The following is a 17,706-nucleotide window of genomic DNA, read 5'->3' as shown; positions in this document are numbered from 1 at the left end:
CATTAATCCCTCAGCCAGCCCTTCCCAGTTAGTCTGTCTAGGAACCAGTGAAGATGAGACTTTAGATATCTAACTGCAAACATCCTAGAGGCTTCTGATAGACATCACTTGTCCTTCTGTAGTAGCCCAGCTCAGGGATCCAATCCATCATAGCTCCTAGAGGTAAATACTGTAGTTAGTGGGGTCCATGGTATTTCTTCTTCCTGCTGCCTTTCACTATTTCCTGCTCAACTACTCTGTTCAGCCTGACTGGGGCTGTGTCTCACCGATCATGCAATGTCAATAAAGATGGCCCTCTGGAAGCTCAGTGTCTGCCATCATCTGCAGAGGGACACTATCTGTGGAATAGAGCATGGTCAGCAGTGGGTGTGGCTGCTGAGTTGGGAACACTAATTTAGGATGGTGGCTTTGGCAGGGCATCCTTGTCCATCTGCAATATCAATCTTGTCCTCCACCCCTCAAAAAAGAACTCTGGTCTTGTACTCCAGCAGCTTTTCAATATTATGACTAGTCAGCCCATACATAAGGGTCAAATTCAGCAACTCAAATGCAGGTGGCTTAGGGTATCAACTGGTAATGTGTAAATGCAGTTATTTCTGTGACAATCAAATTTATCCACCTACAGGTAGGATTAGAACAGCTTTAAAAATTACCCATTGGCTGGGAATAGTTTTAGTACATGGGGCTATAAAGCCTTATATGACTTAACTTTTACAGCCTGTGATTTGCCAGCTGGAAAAACTTGAGGCTCATGGGTGGGGGGCAAGGCATGTCACCCCAATCTGTAAACAAGGTCACTCTCTAAGTATCACACTTGATTTTCCAGACTGAAAACAGGACTTCTTTCTTTCTTTTTTTTTTTTGCAGATGAAGTTTTGTTCTTACTGCCCAGGCTGGAGTGCAATGGCATGTTCTCAGCTCACTGCAACCTCTGCCTCTTGGGTTCAAGGGATTCTCCTGTCTCAGCCTCCCGAGGAGCAGGGATTACAGGCATGCACCACCATGCTCAGCTAATTTTTGCATTTTTAGTAGAGATGGGATTTCTCCATGTTGGTCAAGCTGGTCTCGAACTCCCAACCTCAGGTGATCCACCTGCCTCGGCCTCCCAAAGTGCTGGGATTATAGGCATGAGCCATGGTGCCCAGCCAGGACTTCTTTCTAATTGACATCTTCCAACTAAATGACAATTAAGTTGCCTGGCCAATAAATTCTTGTGGTTTGGTCTACAAAAATTTCTTAAAAAGTATATTAGTCTTTTACATGTTCAACATTGGTTTCTGCCAGATTTGTGAAGTAATAGAAAAAAGTGGTCATAAGTGAAACACATCCTTTGTAGCTCATATGAAAAGGATGCCAACATGCATTCCCTGAATTCAGTGTGTTTTTAGAAAAAGCGGTATAATTTATATCATTTCATTTACAACAGTGCTAAGTTAATGCTCTTGGCTGATTTTGACAGAGGCCTTTCCAATCAAACTGCAATGATTTGTTTCCCTTAAACACTTTCTGTACTGACGGACTTTTAATTAGCTTTCTAGAGTGTTTTCCTGATGGACATCACCTCCCTAAAGCCTTGTAAGTTTCCTGGCTTCTAAAAAAGAACAAGAAGTTAAGGGGCATTCTTGGAGTTTCAGGCTTTCTGTGAGTCAAGAACAAATCGTCGTTTCGTGAAATTGGGTGCAACTGCTTACTGGGAATTACGTAGAGAGGCTTCTTTCTCTACCCTCTCAGCCCAGTCCCCAAACCTGCTCAGCAATTTGACTGTATTTGTTTATTTTACAACTGATTGTGACAGTGTACTAAAAGGCATGTTTTTATACAATAATGTCAGCTGGGGGTGGTAATATGAGACCACAATTAGGCATGACCTCTACTTCATGAAGCACTCCCTAAAGGGTGGTGGAGGAGTGCCAAAGCTCAACAAGGTTAGCCAGATTATCTTGAGTCAATAAAATGCTCAGAGGCTGGAACCTGCACTGTGAATCTTTTAAATCTGTACCTAGGACACACAGCAGGTCCCAAACTCAACCACAGACTCCTTCTTTGGAAGAGCGTTTCACGGGATGAGTGTTCTCAAGAACTCACTTTGGGGCACGTTGACTTCATTCACTGAATTAAGAGAGTGCTGGAGGAAGGGACAGGCGACCTTGTTGTGTTCCGATTGGGTGGGATGGGGTAGCAGAGATGAAGTAGTGAAGGAGTGTCAAGGAAGTTCGTGAGTAGGGTAGAGCAGATCTTAAAGGCGTTTCACAAGAATCAGAACCTGTATTTGGCTCCGAGAGCTGTCATGAAGTAAAGGGAGGAACGTAGTGGAGGCGCTGACGTGGCACCTGTGAATGTGCATCTATCCTTCCCGTTCACATTCTCATGAGAGCAGTCGACTAGCCATATATTATAAAACTGAGGGTCCTCTGACTCAGTTACTTCCCTCATTGATTCTGCCAGGTGACCAAAGACCCCTATTAAGATCATGCTCTTTGGGGGTGTGACTCAGGCATTCCGAAGACTTTAAAGTGGGAATGCTATCAAGGATGATAACGTGCTAGGCCATGGTTAGTCAATGCCCTTGAACCTCATGAATTGCTCATTATTATTGCCTAATATCCGCTCCACTTGTTGTTCCCCATTTTCCACTCCTAACCAGGCCTCTCAACACTACTGGGGAGAAAGTTTATTTTCTCTTCATAAAAGTGCCAGGGACTGCTCTTCTGGAAGAAAGGGCCCTGTGTGGTAGGGCTACAGAGTACAAGGCCAGAGAACACCAGGCAAGTCACACCATGGCCCAAAAGGAAGGTGGGGTGAAAATGCGGTCATGCCGAACCTCACCTCACGGTTCTGGCTATGGCCAGTCCGGGCTGCTGGGGACATCTGCCTCCACGGCTGTCTGAGAAGAATATTTGCAAACTGTCAATTTGAGCACTGGGGGACTGGGAGGCTGGAGTGGCAGTAAACTCTGTTGAGTGCCACTGCCAAAGCAAGAGTCTATTTATGTGAGATCACACGGAGGCAAGGCTGCACACGAATAATGGCAAACCTCACTTTTGAGTTTTAGTGGTACCTCATAAAGCCATTTGTTGATGGAAAGTTTGTGCCGTTGACTCAGTTCTGCTCTGCCCTGAGTCTGCATTTTTCCCTCCCTTCCCCCAGTGGCAAAGGCCTATTTGGACCTGACATAGGAATCATCTTTGGTTCTCTCCCAGGTAAGTGAACTGAATTTAAATCCTCAAAGCACTCCTCCTGCGACCTTCAGGAATAGCAGCTAGACCCTGACATCAGTTGGCCACATTTATTCCTGAAATTTCTAGCTTTTGTGTCCGAGATATGAGGCCCCACTTGGCACTTGAGAAGTGGTTCAGTGCTTAATTATTTTATTTATAAAATAAATAACATGATTTTTTGCTTTTATTTTCTAGGATATGATGACATAGGGGATGATGTTTGTTCAAGGTATCCTCAGAGGAAGCAATACCTCGAGGTAGTTCATCTAAGTGGGGATATTTCTGCAGGATTTCAAACGACGCACCTGGTGTGAAGCATTATACATTTCAAGAACACCAAATACAGATGTATAAGAAAGTGGAGGAATGAAAACAACTCAAAAATACATTCAAACGGAGCACTCTGGTTACCCTGGACTACTGTATTTCCTACCCAGCCCAGTTCCATTGATGTAACATCCTACCACCCAGAAGATCCTCCTATTTTAAGACACTATCTTGCAAATGCCCCTGCTCCATACTCAGACTACTGCAATTACACAGTAAGATTAATGAATTCACAGGCTGTTTCTGAGGATTTAATGACTTCTTAATAGAACAGGGTGCACACATAGCTAGACTACTATGACAAATCATAAAAGCTTCTTAATAAGAAACCCCAATTAGTTAATTAAAATTTGCTAATTGAAAATTCTAAGAATAGCTTGTAAAATATTCCAGACCTTGAGATAAAGCAGTAAAACACATATCTAATGTGCCCACCAGACAAGTTTTACTTATCTATGCAATAGGAGACCTTGGTAAGTGAAACAAGAAATGAGGAAATAGGTCATCACAGAGAAACCTTGAAAGTGGTCTAATATATCAAGATTGAGAACTGGAAATTATTATTATTTATCACACAGAGAGCAGGTGCAAGGAATGGGGTCACCTTTATTAATTTACTCATACATTTCTTACTCCTCCTACTCCGTTACAGATTCATCTCTCTGTAATGGCATAAAGGCATATGTAAGTAACATTGCATGGATCTCACCAATTTTGGATATTTTAACATTCATTCCTGTTCTTAAAAGATGTACTTGATGCTCAGGGTGGCTCTACAAGAAAATGCTCAAAATGTGCCTCATTAAGATGACTGATGTAAATTTTTACTAAAGAGTAGGTGAAATGTTGTAAGGAAAGGAATGCCTTCTAAAGCAAGTAGAGAGAAATCATTTTTTTTTTTTTTTTGCTCCAAATGCCGCAAAACCAGTTCTAAATTAAGGGGAAAGGAGGAAGAAGGATAACAGAGCTACAGGACTCAACCTCCATGAAGTCATCACATGGAAGCCTTGACAGTGGTCTAATACAGCAATCCCTAGTTTTTGTGCTGCAGAGGGAACATGGCTGCTGCTCCACCAAAGCAATCTGGCAGGCTAAACTTCACAGCTCACCTGAAGTATCCTTGGAGCTATGTACATGGCTCCGGTGAAACCTAAAGCCCAGCCCAGGCTCTCCGATTCGTTCTTGTTTCGAGCTGGGGGTCCAGTTCTGTGTGACTTACCTTTCCTCACCATAACTTGGGAGTAAAGTAAGGTCAAAGGTTCTGGCTTTGACTTCAGCCTTCAAATTTGATTTTGCAGTCCAGACGATACCAGATCCACCCTGCCATCCCCAAGTTAGGGCTCCTTACAAAGAATTTTTGGAAAGAAGAATGGATGACAATGAGGAGGGCAGAAGGGGACAAGCAGGGAAGGAGCTGGGATGTGACCTGGTGATATAACTTATAGTACTAATAGCAGTAACTGGTTTTACTAGTAGTACCAGTAAAAGTGCAAGAGTAATGGCAAGATTAGCAATAGCAGTGGTGGTGGCAGAACAGTGACAGTAGTACGAGTAATGTTAACGGCAGCAATCATTTGGGGAAATGCCTACTGAGTGGTAAAATAAAAAGACATGTTATTAACTTTTCTGTACTATCTTTACTTTACAGATGAGAAAATTATAGCTGTAACCTGCCAAGGGAACCGGTCCAAGGCCACACACAGTTAACAGCAGATAAAGATTTGACACCAGGTGTCCCAACGCTTTCTAATTATGATCAGGGTTCTCTGAACAAATCTCAGGAAATACTTGTAGGCTAGTCATTTTACCATTCCTTTTACATAAAATGTCTCTAGCTAGCCAGCTCCTCTTTATACTGCAAAGTCCATTTCCCTTTTTCCTCCATGAAACTTCTCTGATTACTTTAACTCCTATGAAGTTATAGCTCTGATCATTTGAGCTATTAGCCTGGCACAAGGACATACTTTGGCCCTGTGACATACTTTACACTGCTATTTAAGTTTCCATGTGTGTCATCTTGAGTATACAGACCCACCATTTATATTTCTTTGTCTCTTCTAAAGTACCTGACACCTGTGAGTATACAGTAACCATTCTGTATACAAAGCATATGTTACAGACACTCTAAAAATGAATGAACAGCTGGGCGCGGAGGCTCACGCCTGTGATCCCAGCACTTTGGGAGGCCGAGGCAGGCAGATCCTCTGAGGTCAGGAGTTCGAGACCAGCCTGACCAATATGGCGAAACACCTTCTCTACTAAAAATAAAAAAATTAGCTGGGCATGGTGGTGGGTGCCTGTAATCCCAACTACTCGAGAGGCTGAGGCAGGAGAATCGCTTTAACCCAGGAGGCGGAGGTTGCAGTGAGCCGAGGTCACGCTATTGCACTCCAGCCTGGGCAACAGTGAGATGCTGTCTTAAAAAAAAACAAAAATGTGCAGATGAGTTTCTTAATTTTGTGGAAGTGCATGACACTCAGATCAGATGCCCTGTTGCAGATGATAAGGACAGACTGTACCAACGTACCGGGGGTCTAAAATGAGGTTAGAGTGAAATACTGCAACCTTGCCACTTACTTTACTCAGTATAAAAATGCATTTAAATCCCCCAATTATTCTCTCTGGAAAAGGTATACATCTGTGAGCAACTCCCTAAGAGAAAAAGGCAAACTTCAGAACACGAAATATTCCCAGTTCGTTAGACTTGTTGTGCTTATTTAATTGAATGGCATTTTCACTGGAAAATTTTAACCAATTCATGTGTCTCCTTAAACCACAAGACTGAAAGGACCCAGGGAATCCAGTAGTGAGAATTTACTCCTTTGGGGAAAAAACTTCTGTGTTCTAAGTGCTAATTTTTAACCTGCATATCTTTCTTCCCGGGGGCACAGTGTTTATCTTGTATGCACAATTTCTTTAGGTTACATTCGTTTTGGGGTAACCCATGCCAAATGAACCCAGTGGGCAGACTTAGAAGACAAGGCGTTGTGTAAAAATGTAACAAGGATTGATTGGCTCTAACAATGTCTGACAGTCTTGCTGATATATTCTTCAGTGCACAACAGAGTATTCTGTAGAAGTTAAGCTGTGGCATGAGGTGGAAGTTCAGCCTGGCTGCTGACATATTTTGGACAGCAGAGAGGGCTGAGGTTGCTGTGGTTGCCCTGACAATTGAGGGGTTGGCACATCAGCAGAATGAGAATTGGAGAAGTCTGGCAAAAAGTAAAGCCGCAGGAGGGTGAAATCTGGAGGAACAAAGCCTGGTTTCCCAAGCCACCCAGGAGGCTTGGGTCCATGCAGCTCCAACTCACAACCTGGTGGAAGAGCTTGCTGGGAGAAAAGTGCAGGAAGGTATGCAGACAAGGAAGGAACGGCGAGGGAGGGAGCAGAGGGGAGATGCTGAAGGTGGGCAGAACAGACAACAAACACAGCTAAGAATGAGGAGTCCAAGAGAATCATGACAGGCCAAAGAAAACCCTGGGGTGTTATAGAGGGAGCATGTGACAGTAGGCAGTGCAGAAGCAAATGGAGTCAAACAAACCTCCTCATCAAAATGGAAATATGGCATTTGAGGACTTAACTGTTTGATCTTCTATGAGAAACCAGGACAGTAATAGCTGGCAGTTTTATTGCTTACTACATGCCAGGCACTGTTCTAACTATTTTACAAATATTAACTTATTTAGTACTTATAACAGTCGTCAGAGAGTAGGCAGTGCAGAAGCAAATGGAGTCAAACAAATCTCCTCATCAAAATGGAAACATGGCATTTGAGGACTTACTGTTCGATCTTCTATGAGAAACCAGGACAATAATAGCTGGCAGTTTTATTGCTTACTATGTGCCAGGCACTGTTCTAACTATTTTACAAATACTAACTTATTTAGTACTTACAACAGTCGTTAGGGTAGGTATTACAACTTCCATTTTACAGATGCATAAACTAAGGCACACAGAGGTTAAGTAACTTGTCAAAGGCCACTGAGCTTATCAGAAGCAAAGATGAAATTTCAACTCAAGTAGTCTACCTCCAGAATCTGTGTTCCTGGTCACTAAGCTATACTCTCTCCCACAGACCCACGACGTGTAATTATAATATATGATTTGTATATGAAATGTAATTGCCTGAGGCAGGATTCTCAATTCCGACTGCCGCCCAAAGCTGGTGTGTGGGTGAGTGGCACAGGCGATGACTCAGACCCACTGATTGTCCCCGACCACATCATAACTGGGAGAAGCTGGTTTCTATCTGTCACCACACATATGCCCAGGAACTCTGGTGAAGACATTAAAGAGTTTATTTTTCAGGAAAATATTCTCCCCAAAGAAAACTTACTGCAAGAGCCAGAGGTGGCAGGAAACAAGGAAAAGTGATAGGTTTTGCCAGATTATAGAAGAATTCCTTTTTGGATAAATTAAAGAATAGAATGTTGACTTTGATGCTAGTTGGACTTGTCCACCAGACAGTCAATGTGAAACAAGGAAACACTGTCATTTAAACAGTTTCAGTGGGAGCCCCAGCCAGAGAAATACTGCATTTTAAGGGGGAAACTGTACACCCATGCCATAGTATTTGAGAATCTAGGGATTCATGGTGCTCTCCGGATCCTTCCATCATGGGTATCAAAGGTTTACTGTCATCACCTAGAGGCAGAAGGCTATATGCTGGTCCAGGACTTTGGCACTGGAAAGACCTCAGTTCAAATTCCAGCTCCACTAGTGGTGAGTAACCTTTTTGAGCTCTGTTACCTTATCTATAAAATGAAGATGGCATCTCAGTCATAATAATAGATTATTTAAATAGTGGTCATAAACACTCTTTGCTTTTTCATATCAACTTTTGATTGATGTGAATTCTTGATAGTCTTCATGTGCAATAACACGATTCACTGCAGTATGAACATTCTCACTTAATTTACTGAATATTTACCAGATACCAGACTAACTGCACACAAGAGGAAACATACATAGGTAAGAAGTATCAAATAATTTTTCTCAAAATTTTCTGATTGTAGAGGTGCCTAACTTTGTTGACATTATGTTAGAAAAAGATAAAAGTGATCATAGTAATATTCAGAAAATTACCCTGACAACCACACCCATTAAGTGTTAGGAAGGCCAAGCCTCACAGTTCATATGCATCAGTTATGAAAAGTTTATCCAGCTGGCTCTCATGGCTGGGTGATTCACAGTCTTCCCCAATCCACAGAGAGTCAAGACTTGCTTTTCTAAAAACAGAAAGCTTTCATGCTAATCCTGGAATCTCTGAGGGACAAGAGAAGTCAAAGGGATCAGTCCTTGTATTTTATAAATGGTGGATACAAGTTATATTTGGAATCCCATATTGAATGCAGAACTAACAAATCCATAGAGGAAAGGCAGTAGGCTTTGCCAGCCCATAAATTAATTACCTTTAATAGCCAGGCTTAGGGTAAAAGCAGGAAGATATGCAAGAGCTTCCCTATCTGCTGCTTTCATTTTGGTATTTAGTCCTGGAGTTAAAATCTAATCAGCAAGAAAAGCAGTTGTTTTAAAAACAGTAACATGCTGAGGGGAGAATTTCCCCTGATATTCTAGGGAATGTGAACTTTGGCCTTTGCTGTGGAATAATCCTACATATGCCTTTCTGAAATACACTGCAAATCTTTTTTGTCCTTTTTAAATGAATAGACTAAAGCTCTGAAGCTTAACAGAAATGATCTACCCACTATCCCTCCTTTTAAAGCTTCACTGTGTGGGGTTAGCATTCACCTGTTTAATAAACTGAGCAAACCAAACACGGCAAACCTTCAGAATTAGGGAATCTGAATTCCAAATTCAGATTGTGCTATAAAGTGTAATTCCTTGGGATGGATTTTCTGTGAACGAAGGGGAAAATGTAATAATACAGAATTTTCTGGGGAATATATTCTTATGTATACTGTGTTACAATTTGACATACAGCATTCTGCAAACTTATTTTCTAGTTAAGTCAAGGACAATTTTAGGAGTATGGTAATAATCATGTTTCTCTGTATCACAGTTAAATTTCAATTAACTTTAAATTGGAAACAACATAGCTTTGGTGCTTTCTTTCCACCTGTTAAGAGGATCAGAGTAAATTCTTGGATGAGAAAAAAACCTACTCTTTTATTTCCTTCCAAATTCAGAACTGCCATGCTGGTTCCCTATGATGACTCAAGTTACAATGGTAAACTGGGGGCAGCTGTCAATCCTGGGGTCTTGCACATTGTTGTGATGGGTCACAAATATTCGAATAATTGCACAAATGACAGCAAATGGATCAATGTTTGCAAAAGCCCCCCTCTTTTTTTTTTTTTTTTTTTGGAGACAGGGTCTTGCTCTGTTATCCAGGCTGGAGTGCAGTGGTGCAATCACAGTTCACTGCAGCCTTGACCTCTTGGCCTCAACTGATCCTCCTACCTCAGCCTCCCAAGTAGCTGGGACTGTAGGTACACACCACCACGCCGGGCTTTTTTTTTTTTTTTTTTTTTTGGTAGAGGCAAGGTCTTGCTACATTGCCCAGGCTGATTTCAAACTCCTGGGATCAAGCAATTCTCCTACCTTGGCCTCCCAAAGTGCTGGGATTAAGGCATGAGCCAACATGCCAGGCAATGGCTCCACTTTTAATAAACTGAAGTAGACTGAAGATTAAAGTGCTGGATGTAAGTAGCACTTTCTTTTCTTTTAACACAATTTCTTCAGTGGAGAATGAGGACAACATCTGAACTGGTTGCTTATATACCTATATACCCATAATATAGTGATGGCAATTGTGAATTTCTCTAGTGCTTCTATTATACCCTCTTCCCCCAAATGTTTTGGGATTTAGTAAAAGTCTAAGTTTTCCCTTGGAAATTAAACATTTTATCGTCCAAAACACACACTGGTATAAAAATTGGAAACTCACTGGTAAATAGCGTTATAACATCCGTATCCTTTCTCCCCAGTCCAACCACTTCTGAGACAAGGTTCTATGAAAATGATCTAAATGGAAAAAAGATCCATTAGGTGGATCTTTTCTGGCACAATGAAAAATGTTTGCTTCAGTGTCATTTATAATAATGAAAGCTTGTAAGCAGCCATCATGACAAAATGAAGGGCATGTTTCAGTGAACTCTATCTTATGGAATATTACGTGGCCATTAAAACAGTAATTTTTAAGATGCAGCAATATGGACAATGCTCATGATACAATAATTAAATGTATGACCCAATTATAATCTTGCCACAGATGCTTATAAAACTAGAATGGGACCAAAAACATGGAACCACTGAACATAAAATATTGTACAAGAGTGGTACAATATAAATGATCCACCCCACCACCAAAACCATTTTCAAAGCTTACTTTTTACTATTTCCCTAATAATCAGAAAAAAAATTTTTTTTAATGGCTGACACAGTGTATTATGCTTTTAAAAAGAAGCCAAGCAGAAGATGACCAAGGAAACCAAAGGAAAAAAGAACCCACATATTTTGGTAGTCATGAATCTTACCAAAGGCTAGTTGGGTCACCTCAGATGCCAACAATGGTAATTCATGAATCTGTTAGTCCTTAAACTATTGGCTACAATGGGCAAACTAATCTCAATAAAAGTCATTTTAAAAAGCAAGAGAGCAAGAGAGACACTTTCCCAGTATATCCTGTGGTCTGGAATTTATTGTGGTATCTGTGACGGAGAAGAGTGTATGTTCGCATGTGTTTCTTTTTTCTAACATTATCAGCATGAGAATGACTAGAAATGTGCTGTAAGTTTTTCAGAAGTCAAGACAGCTGCGACAGCTACAGGGTTTCATTTATAGATACTGACACTGCATATTTCAGTATATATCAGACACAAAGGTTAAAATATGTGCATACTGTTCTTCAGCATAAAATCTAAGCAAATATCTTAACTCTTGACAGCACCAAAATGTTGCTCTTACTTTTTCCAGCCATTGTACACCCAACATACTCTATTCCCCGATATTTATAACACAAATAAGCAAACAAAAAATCAGGCATCTAATCAAAATGCATCTATTCTATATTCGAAGTCTCAGAAAGTAAAACTGGTGACAGGTATTAAAAGAAGATCTGAACATGTTTATTTTTATAGTCAAGTTGTCTCACAAAGCATACATACATATGTTTTCCTTATAGCTAATATTAACACACATAAATGCCTATCACTTAAGTCTTCTGACATCCCAAAATTACTGCTTGAGGTGAATCAAGACTGTGGATCACAACATTCTTAAATTTGACTGCATGAAGAAGACTGGCAAATGTCTCCCTCTTTTAAAAGATGTTATATTTCTACATGAGGCATCTTTTTGGGATACATTTGAGCATATTCAGTAAAATGCTGATTAATCTTTCTTGATCTTTACTTCTGATAAGAAATGAAAGATCCTTGTATTTTATAAATCTTCAGCAGTTTAGATTTCAGTAGTCTAAAGACTAATGAAAAACGAAAGAGAAAAACAAAGCCAAAAATCATAAATCCTTCCTGACCAGAAGGCATTCCTCCCTTATCCCTAAAAGAAATTCATTCCTGCACATCTTGTTTGAATTTAACTTCTGAAGTTTGTCTTGTTCCATCTCCAGAACGAGTCAGGCTGCAGGGTATAGAGATATGACTACATGAATAAAAACACATGAGCAATGCAGCCACTGCATATACAAAACCAAGATGACTGTCAAGTGACATGTCACTTGGATACATGTGTTTCTGTACTTTGTCATGAATGTTCAAGCTGAAAGCTACTGGAAGAATCTGAATTCTCCTTCCCCTGCTATTGCAAAATATGGTAATGTAATTAGAAAAAGCTAATGCTTTATGAGCAGCATGCTGGCATCCCTTTTTAGCTGTAGAAGATTCACTTTTTAAAAAGCACTCAACACATTAACACTATACAATACATTCCACAACGCTACAATGAGGGCAAGACCCTCCTACTAACACAACCCCAGGTTCTGAGGAAGTGCCTTGCACAGATGCTGGGTTTGAGTTTTACTCAGGAAGAGGGTGCTGTTTTTCTTTAATCCCACCCACTCTTTCTTACACCAGCCTTACATGATTTATAGTATTTTTATTACAAATAGAGAAATGAAACCTTGGTTTGCACAGATTGAAGTGGTGATGAGGGAATTGGGGTGGTTTGGCAATGGATGGAGGTAGAGAGTGAGATGCAAAATTCTATTCCCATCATAAGTGAGAAAAACACAATTCAAGGCTGATCCTGGACACAGTCAAGTTCACAGGGGTAGTCCAGGAAGGGAAGGGCACTGATGGTGTATGTGGCCATGCCTGTAATGAGATGAGGTCCATAAACTACAGTTCCCCTTTTCCTGAGTCTCCATAAATGCATGGGAGAAGCAGAAGCAGGGTAAATTTGCAGGAATTGTTACTGGTGGCCAAAATTCTCTGGTGGAAAAGGCAGGTTTTCTTTTTCATGCTTTTATATTAAAGCCTTTGAATAAACAAAATTCTTAGGGAACTCTCAAGGGATAATTTTGTCTAGAAAGTTCCTTCTGCTTCTTTCTTAATTCCTTTAAAGGTGTGGGATTCTGACCTAGTAACTTGCAATGAAGCAGTATAAGCAACAAAGATGAGGTAGTGGTTTAACTTTACAGCTGCTTCAACTTTAGACAAGAAAAGAAACGGATGGGGGCATCCAGGTTGCTTGGCAAGGTGGTGCAGACTGCACAGGTCTAAGGAACTGACTAGTCAGCGTCCACATCAGTGATAAACCAAGAGATCTGAAAAGGCCCGACTATCTTTCTTATTGCGGTCTCCTTTTCATAAAGCACAGTTTTTATGCTTTTATTATACACATATGTATCCCAGACATATCGGTTTTAATTTTTAAAAATAAAGTTGTCCTAATTTGGGGTGGGGGAAAGAAATTCAACTAGCTGCACCCTCCTCCAGATGGTTTTGGGCAGTGGGTCAAAGTCACTGGCAGACCCATGATGCACCTGACAGAGCTTTGGAGTAGATACTGCAGGGCCCCCGGACCATGCTCTGGCCATACTCCTGCCCCTGAGACATGAACAGGAACAGCTAAGGAATCTGAGGGGTCCTCTGCTTGCACATGGGAAGAGAAAACAGAACATAGGGGCATCTTACAGCTTTCTGACTGTCCGATCCCTCTCATGGTGATAAAGGGAGGGGCCTGACAGACTAACACTTTTAGTTGTAAAAAGATGAAGTAATGTCTTCTTGCCAGCCATATTTGTGTATTCAGATCAATCAGGGTCATTAAAAACTATATATTACTAAATAACAATCTACAAAAACATAGGTTAAATGAAAAAGCAAAATTTAAAGAAGTTCCTCTAATGCAATTTTACACATATGTGTGGATAAACACTTGAAGGGAAATATAAAAGCATCTTATTTGTTGATAAATTCCTGGTGCTGTTTCTTTCCATTTTTGCTCCTATTATTTTTAAATAGAAAAAGAGATAAGATGGATCAAAAATAAATTGCTCTAAATACCACTATACAACTACAAGAATGACTAAAATAAGACCTTGAAATTACTGACAATACAAATTGTTGGTAAGCATGCAGAACAACAGGAAGTCTCAAACCTTGCCAACAGGACAGCATTGTGGTCCATTTTATTTTTTATATTCTTTTTTTTTTTTTTTTTGAGACGGAGTCTCACTCTGTCACCCAGGCTGGAGTGCAGTGGCCGGATCTCAGCTCACTGCAAGCTCCGCCTCCCGGGTTCACACCATTCTCCTGCCTCAGCCTCCTGTGTAGCTGGGACTACAGGCGCCCGCCACCTCGCCCGGCTAGTTTTTTGTATTGTTTTAGTAGAGACGGGGTTTCACCGTGTTAGCCAGGATGGTCTCTATCTCCTGACCTCGTGATCTGCCCGCCTCGGCCTCCCAAAGTGCTGGGATTACAGGCTTGAGCCACTGCACCCAGCCGGTCCATTTTATTTTTAAAAAGTTTAGCTGGTTGACTGTTTTTACTAGCTGAACACACATCTATACCACAAGCCAGTGATTCCACTTCTAGTAATATATTAGAAATAACTGCTATGTACACAAAAAGACTGGGAAAAGAGTTTTCATAACCTCTCTCTTTATAGTAGTCAAAGACTTTCAACAGAGAATAAATAATTGTGAAAACTCACATAGTTGGACAGTATACAACAAACAACAAAACATGTACTAGCACATGCAGTAATACGGAAGAAACTCAAAAACATGCTGAGCAAAAGAAATCAGACATAATTAAATGAAAGTTAAACGAAGACCACCTGAAATTCCAGATTAATTTGCTTTGCCATAACAGGTATTATTCTATACATAATATAATTAGTCCCATAACTCACAGTCACATAATAAACTTATTAACAGATGGGAGAGGTGGTAGCAACTGGTGAAGAACTTGTTTTGAAGATGGAAAAAAAATGCTTATATAAGGTAGAATTCCAGAGCCTGAGCCTGGTCTTTTTGCGTTCAGCATCTTTCAGTGGCTACAAGGGTGTTTGTGCCTAGGAAATCAGAAATTGCAGGGCTTATAATAGTTTTCCAATTTAAATTAAGAGTTCTTTGACTTTGCTATTATATACAATATGCACATGCCTCTTTAAAATTGTAGAAAATAAGACTTTGATGCCTTAGCCCTTTAGATAAATGTATGCCAAAGACCAGAAAGTGCTATTTTCAAAAACAGTAAATGAGTTAAGAGCATAATATGCCTTTATTATTAAAAGCATTCTGGCTTTGAGTTTTCAAAAATATGCCTGCTGTCTAGCAAAGATTAATGCAATATAGAAACCAGCTTTTCATCATACTTATTTGGCCCAGGAGAAGTGTATATCGCTAAATCTGGTTGGTGCTGAACACATGATAAAATGGGCAATAAAAGAAAGTAGGGATGTTTGTATGGGTACAAGGAAGACAAGTCTAAGCAACCTCCCAGCTAATTTGCTCCAAATGAATTTATCCCAATAATAAAAATGAAAAAAAAGATCAATCAAGTTTGTACCAATAACAGACAGTATTTTTCCTGGTAGCCTACAGTACCGAGATGGCCCCCACTGTCTGAGAGTAACATAGCACTCTTCCTCTGGGTGTCAGGATGTGATGCCATTTATCCTTTTCTGCTAACCTTACTCTGGTCAAAAGGTAAACTTGGACAACTCACAGTTTGCCAAGGTGATACTGTGATTCCTGAGAGACACAACTATTGACGATTGCTTAGCTCTCTCAATTTGAAATCAAAGAGTGAGTTCAGCCAAGTCTGGCATCATCAAGAAGAGACGCACACAGACATCACCAAGAAGGCAGGGACAATTCCAAAAGCCAGATCCCATTTCTGGTCTTGGCGTGCTGAATGATATCTCATTAGGGGAGAGAGGACGTGGCAAGGACTGATTATACGCCAGCCCTACCAACTGTAAATTACACAGGGCCCATGTTGTCACCTAAATCTGCAGGGAAATTCTGGTGATCACGGAAGGTGGAAGCTGCTTGGAGAGCTTCTCTGCGAATCCTTCTGCTTGTTGAACATCACGTTTATGGCCTTAGCAACGGTGTAGAGTGAATTGATTGTCAAGGAAAATGCAGTAACTCATATCAAGCCAGGGAAAAAAGCTCCTGGGACGAGGCTGACACGAGTGCAATGACCAGAGACTAAATTACCACCTGCTTAGGGTGGAATGAAAAGACCAAACAATAAGCAAGGGGATTTATCTGCAACTGGAGACAATGACATAAAATACAAGCTAGCACTTCAATTATTCAAGTCTGGTAATTCCACACAGTCTGCATGTCTGGTTAAAGAACTCTGTGGAAATTCTTGAGCTGCAGGTTTTTAGAGGCAATGTGTATGAGGCAAGACAATGGAATTGGAGATTAGGAGACACAGGTCTTGCCTTGGCCATGCCTTGATTCCGTGCAGTATGGCGAGAAATCATCTAGCATCTTTTTACCTTTGTATCTGAGCAATCAAGAATAGTGATAAAAACAGGGATGTACAATAGAAAGATCTCGGAGTTCAAACCTTGTCTGCCATTTATTAGCTGTGTAAACTTGGGCAAGTCACTGAATTTCTCTGATCCTTGTTAAAAAAAAAAAATAGTGGTAAGAGCAATCTTTTAAAGTAGAATCATGGCTGACTTGAGCAAATGACTTTGTAATAAACCAGACACCTGGGAGTATCTGGGCAAGTTCTTTGTAAAATAGAAAGGGTTATATACATTTTGGTTTTCATTACTGCTTCTGCCATGATTTACCACACAGGGCAGTGTGATGACGTGTACAATATATAAAAGATCTTACAGAAAGCAAGGTATTAGTATGGAGAAGTTCTATGATATCCAAGAAAAAACAAAAACTTTGGAATCACATAAATTTGGGTAAGAACCCACTTCTAAAAGTTTGACTACTTAGAACTGTGATGACACCTTACTCAGGCATTCTTAACCTGAGGTCTGTGGACCCAAAGTGGTCATGGGGAGAATTTAAGAGATCTGTGAACCTGAACAAAACCAAAAAACACCAAAAAACTTACATCATTACTTTCAACTAGTCTGTAACTGAAATGTACCATTTCTTTCAATTATAAGTATATGCAGTGAGTCACAGTATTTTCACAGTATCTACGTATGACTTTGTACCTATTAGAAGTCAGATATTTTGATATCACAGTACGATTGTAGCAGGTATCTCAAAATATTGTTTATACTCATGACTAATTGAAATTATGGAAGCTACTAACCCAGTGACTAAGCTTTCTTATTTAAGGCTTTACTAAAGAAGCACACATTAGTGTATCACAAATTTGTAATTTTACTATTTTGACAACAGCATTTTAATGTAACTGGTTTTCTTTGGAATCTTACATATTTTAGTTTATGAATCTTAGTTTAACCAGTTTTAGTTAATTCCAAAACACTATTTTGGGAAGTAGTCCACAGGCTTCACGAATTTGCCAAAGGGCTCCCACAATCTCCCTGGGAATTCATTTCTTTAGGTGTCAAAGAGAGCTAAGAGCCATGATGCAGGGTCACCGTGAAGATTTCAGATGACACGGAGAAGTACACAGTCTAGTGCCCCACACAAAAGCCAGTGTGCATTGAAACAATGAGACAAGGGAATTAATTTCTATTTTGTGTCTTTCATTCTTCCTAATTTCAATACAATTCA

At 40.3% G+C, this 17,706-nt stretch overlaps 1 protein-coding gene and 1 long non-coding RNA gene across 4 annotated transcripts in view; one reads left to right on the top strand and one right to left on the bottom strand.

Annotated features, from left to right (window-relative positions):
* Nucleotides 1-5,166, top strand: part of LOC102127368 (uncharacterized) — an 84,072-nt gene extending 78,906 nt beyond the window's left edge. Inside the window, exon 3 of the long non-coding RNA XR_001489501.4 lies at nt 3,414-5,166. This is a non-coding gene — a long non-coding RNA (uncharacterized lncRNA). The remainder of the gene's footprint in view (nt 1-3,413) is intronic.
* JAZF1 (JAZF zinc finger 1) overlaps nt 1-17,706 on the bottom strand; it is a 349,506-nt gene that overhangs the window by 123,704 nt on the left and 208,096 nt on the right. The window lies entirely within an intron of this gene.

The sequence above is a fragment of the Macaca fascicularis genome, chromosome 3 (genome assembly GCF_037993035.2).
Source record: "Macaca fascicularis isolate 582-1 chromosome 3, T2T-MFA8v1.1".
NCBI lineage: Eukaryota > Metazoa > Chordata > Mammalia > Primates > Cercopithecidae > Macaca > Macaca fascicularis.
Note: the sequence above shows the minus strand (reverse complement) of the source record. Positions and strands in the feature narration are given on the sequence as shown.